The 11,102-nt window shown below is 37.8% G+C and overlaps 1 pseudogene; it reads left to right on the plus strand.

Annotated features, from left to right (window-relative positions):
* The first annotated feature begins 2,476 nt into the window (after positions 1-2,476).
* LOC140934817 (zinc metalloproteinase nas-6-like) lies at positions 2,477-9,882 on the plus strand (annotated as a pseudogene).
* The last annotated feature ends 1,220 nt before the right edge of the window (positions 9,883-11,102 follow it).

Here is an 11,102-nt window from a genome sequence, read left to right on the forward strand (position 1 = left end):
TTTTCAGCTGTAGGATTTCTTTACACTGTCCTTCCCAGAAATTTATTTAAGAAATAAAATTGAGATCAATTCCACCAATAGAGAGATAAGATTGGTGTTTAAAGAAAACGGCAAGCGTCAATTTCAGATTAACAGTCTTTTCAAATTAGGAAATTAGCACATTAAAAAATGTTCAAAATCTTAATTCTATCGGATAAAACTGACATACAACTATCAAAGATTTACTGTATATTTATAATTTTGTGTTGACCGAATGAAAAGTAAACGAAAAGTAAAGAGAAACCTTGGCCATGTGACACTGGACAAGTTTTATGGAAATATGATTCTGAATCTGTCTATTATAAACCAAATTTAATGATAATTAGCTCTGTCGATTGTTTATAATCTTTGCGTTTGGTGGACATATTGTGTTGATTATTACAAACTTACTTTGCATGGACCTAAGCGTTTTCATTTGTTAAAGTTTATAATGCAAATGAGCCTATCAGAGGAGACAAAATCTCTTCCTGCCTTAACAATGTTTGCCTACCATTCCTTAGCTCAAAATATAACGATTGTTTTAAGTAACGATCTCAAGTGATCTTAAGCTAACGATCTAACTTGGTAATTTTTTCTGGTCAGTTGTCATGGTCCCCGAAAAGGGGTGACACTTCATGCGCCTGTATACACAAGAGGATCCTCTTTCAAGTTTAAGAACCGCTGAGTACGAAAACCTATCATAAAGTCAGTTTTCCAGCCGTCTAGGTTAACTCGAAACTGTTCTAGTGACTAATTTAAGTAGCCTAATGTATCGTGGAAATGTGTTTTCAAAGATGACCAAACGTTTAATATAATATCGCCACTGTTGTGTGCAGAGTAGGTTTGTACCTCCTAGGGTAGGCAACAACTAGTTTTGTGAATGCTTTTAGTTAGTAACTTAAGTTCTTGAACAGAGATTTAACCTGTAAGTCCATTAAATATTTAGTTGTCAAGCTATACATGAAGAGAAGAGGAGGCTTTTTCCTTGAGAGCTATACATGAAGAGAAGAGGAGGCTTTTTCCTTGAGGGACCAAACTGACATATAAACCGGATTATCCCGAGCGGGAAAGATTGGGCACATCTTGCCCGCTCAGCTACTGCTAGGGTATTCATTCAATCAGTCAGAGCACAGGATTCTCTTCAACTTGCGCCCTCGCGGTTCAGCTATACAAAAATATATAATTTAAATTATGAACAATTTAACTAAAATAAACACGATATCGAAACTTGGTAACCAGTGAGGTCTTTTCAGCGTTCAATGGTGTGATGGATGTAAACACGCTGCTATTGGCTAACACAGCTAAGATAACAGAGATAAACCTTGCAAGAAATTCGATGGACCTAACCTTTGCGAAACAAATAGGTATTTAAGCAGTGATCACTGAACACACATAAGAAGTAATATGAGCACAATCTTTCAGCTGATCTCAGAACAGCTGATCTTACAGCGAAGGTAACTATAGCCGATACTCTTGGCTTGTTTTTACGGTCTAGCGCTTTTAGATTGTTTCAAGTCAGATACGCCTCATAGTTTCTCTTTTTCCCGCATGGATCCTCAGGTGAAGAGTTCAATTTCTGCCAAGTTTTAAAATCAGATACAAAGAAAACCAGGGTGTAAGGATTTTGGAGTTTCATTTGTTTTCCACTGTCAATGTTCCTGTTCATCAAATTTTATGGTGATTTCGAAGATCTCAACAGAACCCAACATTATTAAGGTTCCTGCGGCCCAAATCTGACATTGCATTTTGTGTAGTCACCTCATGTCATTAGAGAGATTAAGATTCACGTTCACGCCAAACGGCAAACGTCACATTCAAGTTGAGAATTTCTCAGAATAGAAAATAAGCAGATAAAAACAGTCCAGAACAATTCTTATGTATAAAACTGGCGTGAAACTACTTATTTTTTAGTTGAAGTAATAAAAAGTTAACGACAATAGAGAGAAAAACTTGGTCACGTGGTACAAATTCACCTTTGCCGTTTGGCGTAAGCGTGAATCGTAATCTCTCTATTGTAAAAAGAGTTTGTTTTCTGTGATAAAGCATTCAGAATGAAACAAGTGCAGAGAAATATTTTACTTCATAGCAAATGGTAGAAAGAACCTTGTACTTAGCCTGCGCCGCGAGCATTGTTTTCGTACCATCCTGAGTCAGTATCAGGCTGGCATTCCCTAGAGGTAGATTGCTCCAGGCTTTCAGATAGTGGAGTGCGGCGCGAAGTCAGAGAGAGCGGGAAAAGATAAAGTAGAAAGAGGGAGAGAGGAGGGAACTTTCCTTCGCTCTCACACCCTACCCCACCCCTTCTCCGATAATTTCCTGCCCACTTTTCTTTGCGCTGTCCTCATTACTTATACTCCTGGAACAGGCTATCTTTAGGGATTATGTCAGAATCAATTCCTCTTTTAGTGAGCTTATTTTAAGAGTTACTTCACAAAAGGAACAATCCACAGTCTTTATGATTTGTCAAAGTTACTACCAAGACAAGAACATACAATCCGATTGACAAGCATTTGAACAGCTGCTTCAAAGTGTATCCTTGAGGGAAAAAAGGAAAATAAAATTCATCAATGTTTACGGAATATTTTTGAAAAGTAGCGAGAGCATTATATTTCCATTATAACATTCGTGCAGATGTGTTAACATACTGTCGAGCACAATTCTGAAAGTCCGTCATAAAGGAAACCGCCCGGCTCAACAGTTACTCCACAAGTTCCTTCCTTGTCGGTTCAACTAGGTCATGATGAAGACCGGGCTCATCTTTTTTGCAGTGATTTGTTCTGCCTATGGTAAGTATAAATGCAACTACTCGACGTACGAAGCAATGCTACACTATGTCAAATAGCTCTTTGAAGAATGCAACATCTTGATCGTGACTTCTAAGTCACCCAGCTCTTCAGCTAGACGCCATCAAGCAATAGGCTCCTGACTCTATCAAATCTAATTATTTTCATTTTTACTGTCCAACGATGACAAGAAGTGAAAGAAAAACAGAATAGGGCTTTAAAATTATTGATGAATCAATAGAAACCGATTAAAAGTAAGGTATTGTTAAATGAGAGGTGATTTTTCCCGAACCTTGATCTAGTTCTGAAACATTTCAACGGAAAATAAAATGTATCATCAAAAACCTTCTCCATAGCTAACTGACTATTTCTACCTAATACTTTTTTTATTCAACCTTTAGGTAACTTGAAGTCTCCTCGTCCACCAGGCTTCACTACACCTTTCACAGAGAATTTCAAATCACGTTCATCTTTGCAGGCTGGAGGTACAGTAACAATCAACTTCAAGGTTTAAAAGTTTCTTTGATATAAATGAAAAAATGTTTGTTTGGACATTAAAGTAGTTACTTGATGCATGGGTATCGTGCTTTGAGTCGTATTCGATTGGAGAACTTGACGCTTGAACTGCTATTTCCTGAGGGCTACTATATATTAGTATATTAAAATCCAACTAGTTGGTCAAAAATATCTAGACAACACAACTTCAGTTAGTTAAAGCTAGACTTTAATCCTTTTTTGCCCGCCAAGAAGCCGGCGCTTTTCGCTACTAGTGGGCTATGACATATAGGCTAGTAGTAGCTCAACCAATCAGAACGCAGCATTGATAATAGACCAATAGTACGATTCGGCCTTCGGCCTCATAGGCTATTGACTCACAGCCCATTCGGGCTCGAGGAATAATATTGTTAATTAACCAATAGTGATATGAGAAGAAAGTAGTTGTTTCTAGCCAGACTGTGCGGGATTGTAGTAGCTGCAGGGAAAAAAGGAGGACTCGGGATCGGTAACTTTGCCCACGTGTTACTGGAAAAGCAAGGGAAAAGCACTCGCCTCCAAACGTCTCTTTTCGTACCTCACAGCAGGACGACGCCGCACGACGCCATATATGGTTTCGCAGTTGCTTGCTGGTCCAAAAACTCCCATCGTAATATCCAAAACAGCCACTTCTATTATATGTTACTACTTAATTATTGTTTTAATTTTAATAATCATCTAGAAATCAGAAATTACCGAATAATGAAGCAAAAAAGGATGAATATATACGATTTTTTTGCTTTTAGACGTAGTTGAAGGTGATATTATGCTGGACAACAGGAACGCAGCTCTTTACAGAGGAGAAAGAAACGCCATGAAGAATGTTAACCTATGGCCTAAGGGGGGTAGTACCTTACATTCTGGATTCAAGTGTTGGTGAGTACTAACACTATTAAGATAAGGCTTCGCAAATTGGGGCGTTTGATAGGAAGCAAGAACACTAGAAAAAAATTTTAAAAATGGTTTGAAAAATACAGTAGGGGACTGAAAAACTTGTTTAACAGTCCCCGCCCTTAGTTCACTTCCCACTTTGTTCAGTTCAGCCTTATGTCTACCCCGTTTTCTCACTTTCTAATTTCTCGAATCATCTTTGCTTTCACAATCAAAATCAAAGCTGTCGACTACGCAAAGAATATAAACTCAGAGACTTATAGAAGTCAGTCCGTCGAGGCCGTCGAAGGAAACTTGAACATGCGAGAGAGGAAAATGTCAGGGAGACTGAGGCGAAATAAGAGACTACTTGCGGTTAACTTGCAGTCTAACGGAAAGGTCCCTCGTCAAAAAAACTACGTCTCGCACGCCCGTTAACTTAAATACATTTGAATGTAAAATTCCTGTTACGGTGCCAAATGTTACAAATTATGCGACTTAATTGAATGAAAAGATCACTGCAAAAGCGTGAAAGAGTAGATTAATTTTCCGGGGGTGGAGGTTAATAGGTAGCTTTTCTTCATTACGGTTACTCAATAGCAAATAACAAAATTATTACAAATTAGAACTGGGATTTTTGTGGTTATTTCAACTTTACAGTCAGAAAATCGGGCAAAGTATATAGACAGGCGCTCATTTTTTGATCACGTGATGGAGTTTTTATCTGAAAAAGATGGCTGAAGAATGCTCTATTTGTCATATCAGTAGAATGTGAAGTGCTCGTAATGCAAGGCCGGCATTTGACTCTCAATCGTACTCCATGCAATAATTATACTGATTTTGGGGTGCAGATGATCATTTGGCATCCCAGATCGCTGAAGGAATCAAGGAGTATCACAAGTACACGTGCCTGCGGTTTGTAAAGAGGACAACTGAAAAAGATTACATCAGAGTAATGAAGCCAGCGTCAGGGTGAGTGCAGTAAGAATACCTAATAGTACCCAGTATCTCAAAAGAATGCTGCAGTGCAAAAGAACTTAAACCCTGCGATGAAGGACTTTTTATAGGAAATTTAGACCCCAAGGTTCTAGCCAGTGATGGCTATAGCCTGTGCCAGGCTCTCAGATAGTGGGGACGTCGCGAAATAAGCCAAGCGAAAATAAGACGCGCATGATAAAGACAAGGGCTGCGTGTTTGTCGCATCACTTTTTACTGTATGACTCCCTAACTATCTTGGAGCCTGGAACAGGCTAGTAAGGCTATACTTTTGCTACTCATGGAACTAAGATTTAGGTGAATTAAGTAGTGAAGTTTCAACTCCTAATTTTTACCATTAGGTTTCCTGACCTACATAAACACGACACATTATTTGTATTGTAATTTTCAGGTGTAACTCAATGGTGGGTGCTGTTGGTGGAGAGCAAATTCTGAACATGGGCGATGGATGTCAGTACGTGGGTCTTGTTCTTCATGAATTTGGACATGCGATCGGCTACTATCACGAACACAACAGACCAGACCGTGACGATACAGTAGAAATCATGTGGGACAACATCGTGTACGGTGAGCTAGGAAATAAATCAACTTGTTATTTTACTTTATCTCGGCATCCGTGGTTGGAATAAAGTCTTAGGTTGCAAGTCAGCCTTATATATTTCGCTACCAAAAACACAGAAAGGTGAACGACGTTTTTGCAAAAGACAAGACAAGTGTTCTTATATAGTCGAAATCTGCGAACATTTTTTAAGCTGACCTCAGACCTTTTCTGATATTCAGTACTGAAATGAAGGTAATTTGGTAGTTTTTGGTAATTCAAATTTTTCTTTCTCATCGCAGTCATCGTCACTTAAGTTTTGCAGTGCATATTTCCCATCATATCATAAATTTTCAGAACTGGTATGACTGTAAGAAATTTTGGAATGCTCATTCGAATCTCGGTTCTCGGAGGCTCAGCGATATTCAACCCGGCCATTTCTTTGGCTTTATGTATATAATCCTTTTTTTTTTTGTAAGCCAAAGGTTTAGTTCGAAGGAAGTTGAAATGTTCCACTTTCAAATATTTAGAGCAACCCCTAGTAATGGTACTGACTGTTAGCTCAATTGACGGAACTTTTGTCTTTTCATTGATAATAGGTTTTAAGGACGCTTTTTACAAATACACTTGGGATGAAGCTGATGTCCAGGGCTTTAAGTATGACTTGACCTCTATTATGCACTACGAGAACTCAGCCTTCACCAATGGCTATTGTCGCCCGACCATGTTAGTGAAGAATGACTATTCTTATGAGGTGACACCCGTTTATTTGCGGAAATTCAGCCCTCAAGACATTCAGAAAATCAATAAGCTTTATAACTGTCAGACTACCCAGCTACCTCCAACGGGTAAGCTAAGATCTTTTGACTTGCAACAACGTTTACAGTATAATGTTCATTGTTTAGTATCTCAGTATACGAACCTGATACTTAGCTTGGTAACTGGTTACTTTCCGACTTTAAGTCTTTTACAACATTTTATTGTTGGTTGTTTTCGTATATTTTAACTGTCTAAATGTATTCTATTTTATCCATTCTTTTAGTCTTACCTGGCAGCGGAAATCCCGATCCATCTCGTAAGTTTGTATCTCTCATGCAATCAAATTTCTCCTAAGTTTTATCTTGGTGCAAATATACTCACGGTGACGGTGAGGAAAAAGCAAGCTATAACTATAACTAGTTCATTCTGAGTGACGACATTCGGCGTTATTGTTATCATTATTTTTCCTCTGTCGAATGTCATATCGAGTGCGACTACTCCTTTCCCTTCGAAAGCTTTTTTTCTGCTGGAAAACTGAATCAATCAAAAATAACCTCAGGAGCATAGTATATGTAATGACCTTCCACTATAACAATCTTCTCATTTTTTCCCGTTACTACAGAATGCAAATGCGAGGATAAATACAATGACTGCCAGAGTTGGGCCAACTCAGGCGAATGTGGCTTAAACCTCAACTGGATGTCTACCAACTGCCCCAAGAGTTGTAGAACGTGTGGTGGTATGCCATTATTATATTTAACTGGCCTTTGATAACTGTATGTAAAAACGGAAGATCAAGCCTATTCTCCAATTTATTTTCTAGAATATCACTTTACATTACTTATTTTATCAAAATGTACATCGAGATGAGAGGTTTTTCTGGTTGTAAGGAACCTTGACACAACAGATTAAAATGAAATTCACATTCATATCGTCCATTAAAGAGGAAAAGAGTTCATCTTAAACTGCTTTCCAACGAGCCGTTGAATCAATCCGTTCAACCAATCAACTCTGGCTGCTATCAGACATATGTCTTCCAATTAATATTGATTTAGGCCAGGTTCAGACGCCGTACTGTACACCTGAGCTGAGTCGAATTCCAATTTCAGAGCTGACTCAAATTAATTTAGGCCGGTTTGGTTTAGCTCATGGGAAGTTCGGCGTCTAAATCTACGCCTCCACAGCCGTTATTCCTGGCTGGGCCAGGTGTGAATAACGGCCGAGGTGATCCAAATCCAATTAGCCGAATTTGAATTGATTCAGACGTTGTACCTCACACGAACTTAATAAATTACCAAAGTGCGTGAACCTCCAGTCCCACTTAGTCCTTTGATTTATTTTGATTGACACCATTTTCTTTCTATTGCCTTGCAGAGCCACCTTCAGGTGGGTGAGTTCAGTGTTTTTATGACGAAATAACTGTTGCCCCTTATTAGCTTATCTCAAGTAACTGTGCCATGCACATGTCATGCACTAAAGTCTGAGCCTAGATAGACAGTTAACTTTAAACCATGATAAAACTAAATTTTAAGCAAAATTTTCCCGTGTACTAATATTTTAATTGAGGATTGCCCAGTCTTTATTCAAAGACCCGAGTTTGGCGTCAAAATCTTAACAAAAAACCTGTAGAACTTTATAATGTACCAGGAAAAGTTTCTCCACCAGAAGGCTACACGAAAATGCCAAGGTGCTTAGAGGTGATATGTTTTTTCATTTGCTGGAGTTAGACTGTGCAGATTTATATCCTGTGGCGTGTGAGAGCTGGGGCCAAGGTGGAGAGTGTCAAAAGAACCCTCTGTGGATGAAAGAACATTGCAAAAGGACATGCTACCAATGCCCAGGTAAACAGCAGTAACCTATTTTATTATTTATGATACATCATCCTCTTTTTTGTCATTCTCCAGGGATATTAACCTAATCTGCCATTAAATTTAGAACTTTTCAGACTTTTTAAGTTTACAAAGATGATAAGGGGGCTGTTGGTAGTTTTCTAGGGATATCCCGTTTCCCTTGGGAGGTCAAATCTATCGCACAGGACAAAATGATCGTTATTTTACTGAGACAAAAGTCGTCCAAAATAGTTATTCTTACAAATAATATCAAAAGTAACATTGAAGCTAAGCAGAGCAAGCAATTTGAATAGCATTGACCTGAAGTACAAGGTGCATCTTACATTAAGTTCTTTGTCATGATCTATAATTATTCTTTTTCTCTATTCCTGTGAGTGGCGATTGACATACTGTATGCTTATGATATAATAAATTGAGCAAGCACGTCTACTGGGATTCTAAATCACACGAACTCAGACCTAACAGCCATCTTTTTATCATCTTCAAGGCCAATCGACACCACCACCATATACAGGACCTACTACAGAACCTGTTTGTCAAGATAACCACGCTAGTTGCCCGAACTGGGCCAGCTCTGGTGAATGTGGTCTCAATCTTGAATGGATGTCTGTTAACTGTGCAAAGAGCTGCAGGACTTGTGGTGGTAAAATGATTATCTCATGATTCTTCATAAATGCTCGTTTAAGTTACATCAAATATTTTGTTGAAACAAGAGGCATTGGTAAAGCTTGTGGCCTCTGTTACTCTTTATAGAACAAGAGACTACGGGCTAGAGAGTAAAAAAGTATTTGAACGGAATACAATGCATATTTTACGAATATGCATGGATTCGTTTCTCCTAAGTCCCCGAACTTTTGGAGCTTGATCTGTAGGCCTTCTTTTATTTGTTCAATTGTTTTATGACTGAATGATAATTTTTGTTAAGGAAAAAACTTGAGCGTTTCAAACTGAGTCCATTTTTTTCTTCTTTACATAATATTTTTATACGCACTGTGATTTTGATTTCTGCTTCACCATCTACTTAGATGCTTGCTTTGTTTTCTTGCAGAGCCCCCGTCAGGTGAGTGTTTTTTTTATTTCTCTATGTAACAGTATAGCCTGCGAGAAAGTCCGTTTTTTCGGCTCCAGGTACTAGTTTCACCCGGAGGAAGAGAAGCGACGACCGGAAATACGTCTGCGGTTCGCAGGCTAGTAACAGTTAAAATAACTTCTGTATTGCCGCAGTCAAGGTTGTTTTAAGAATAAGTAGTGCAGCGTTCTGCAGAACCAGGTTTGGCCAAAAAAAGGACTCGAGGAAACATAAGCTAAACAAAGGTGGTTACCAAGCAATGAAGTAGTTGACATTACAGAACTATTACTATCTTACGGAGTGTGTGTTGCACCTATTTTTCCTTTGGTAGACTGCAAAGATTTATACCCCGTAGCATGTGAAACATGGGGCCAGTCCGGTGAGTGTGACAAGAACCCAGGCTATGGTGGGTACCTAACAGTAGAGGTACCATTTTGGGTACTAGTCAACTCTTTGAATGGTTGATGGTGTTCACATACTTCCATTCACTCCACTTTATATTTTATTTTCAACTAATCTAGCTTCCTAGTATTAATTTTTTCAGCACAAACTACATATTAACTCAGACATAGTTTAATCATTATCTCCCACAACTCACACCACTTACATATTTTTACTATCTCCTCCCACACTGGCACTTCATATAGTTTTCACTAGCTCTTTATTATTATAATTATTTTTTAATTGCCTTTTATTTATTTTTCAATATATATGTATTTTGTTCCCTAATTTATTTACTCTACTTTGTTTAGATTAATTTTATTTGACCTATACAGGAGATCGAGATAGATTATTTTGAGCAATAAAATGTGGAGTCTATCAAGTACAACTTTTCTTTTGCATCTTCTCTCAGTCTTTTTCTATTTCTTCAATTTCCTTCTTTCCTGGACTCGACACGGGAATGTCGGGCATATGACCTGGTACCGGGTTAGAAACATTCCTGCTCAGTTGTGCTATGCCCCTGATGATTCACAACTTTTTAGAGCCTTGGTGTCGATGCATCCATTGTCCCAATATACCCGGGTCTCTTAGCCTTCTCTTTCCTACTCTTCCATGTTTCCTTTATCTGCTAATTACCTTTTTCTACTTCCTGGAATTTTACACTAAAAAGTTTCAAGAACGAAGTAATTCAGGATGGGTATTCTTGTTGTTGTTGCTGTTGATGTTTTATTTCTTTTCTCACTTCCTCTTTTTATGGTAGATGTTTTTTTTGTTTTTGTTTTTTTGTTTGATTGTTTTTTTATTTTATTTTACTTGAGTCCCCTGTTCTTTTTTAACACCCTCCTTTAATTAGAACAGCTAAAAAAATTTTTTTCCTTATTTTCAATATTCTAAAGAACGAAATAATATTATAGATCATCATATTTTGTGGTTAGCAATTTATCTTCTTTAATAACAATTTATAAAGAGGGTTTAACTCCTCCCCCCCCCTTTTCTTTTGTTTTTGTTTTTTTTTTTTTTTTCCGCCCATTTCCTTTTTCATTTAGCTGGGATAAATTCATCCCCATGCTCCTCCCATTTTCCACTAGAACAGCAACTGGCTTTTTAACTATTTTCAAAGTTTTAAGAACGAAATAACATTATAGATAATTATATTTTCTGGATGGCAGTTTTTTTGTTTATTTATCTATTTATAAAGTCATTTTTAAGTAGGGTAACCCCCTTTTTCCATCCATTTTCGTTTT

Source organism: Porites lutea, chromosome 4 (assembly GCF_958299795.1).
Source record: "Porites lutea chromosome 4, jaPorLute2.1, whole genome shotgun sequence".
Taxonomy (NCBI): Eukaryota; Metazoa; Cnidaria; class Anthozoa; order Scleractinia; family Poritidae; genus Porites; species Porites lutea.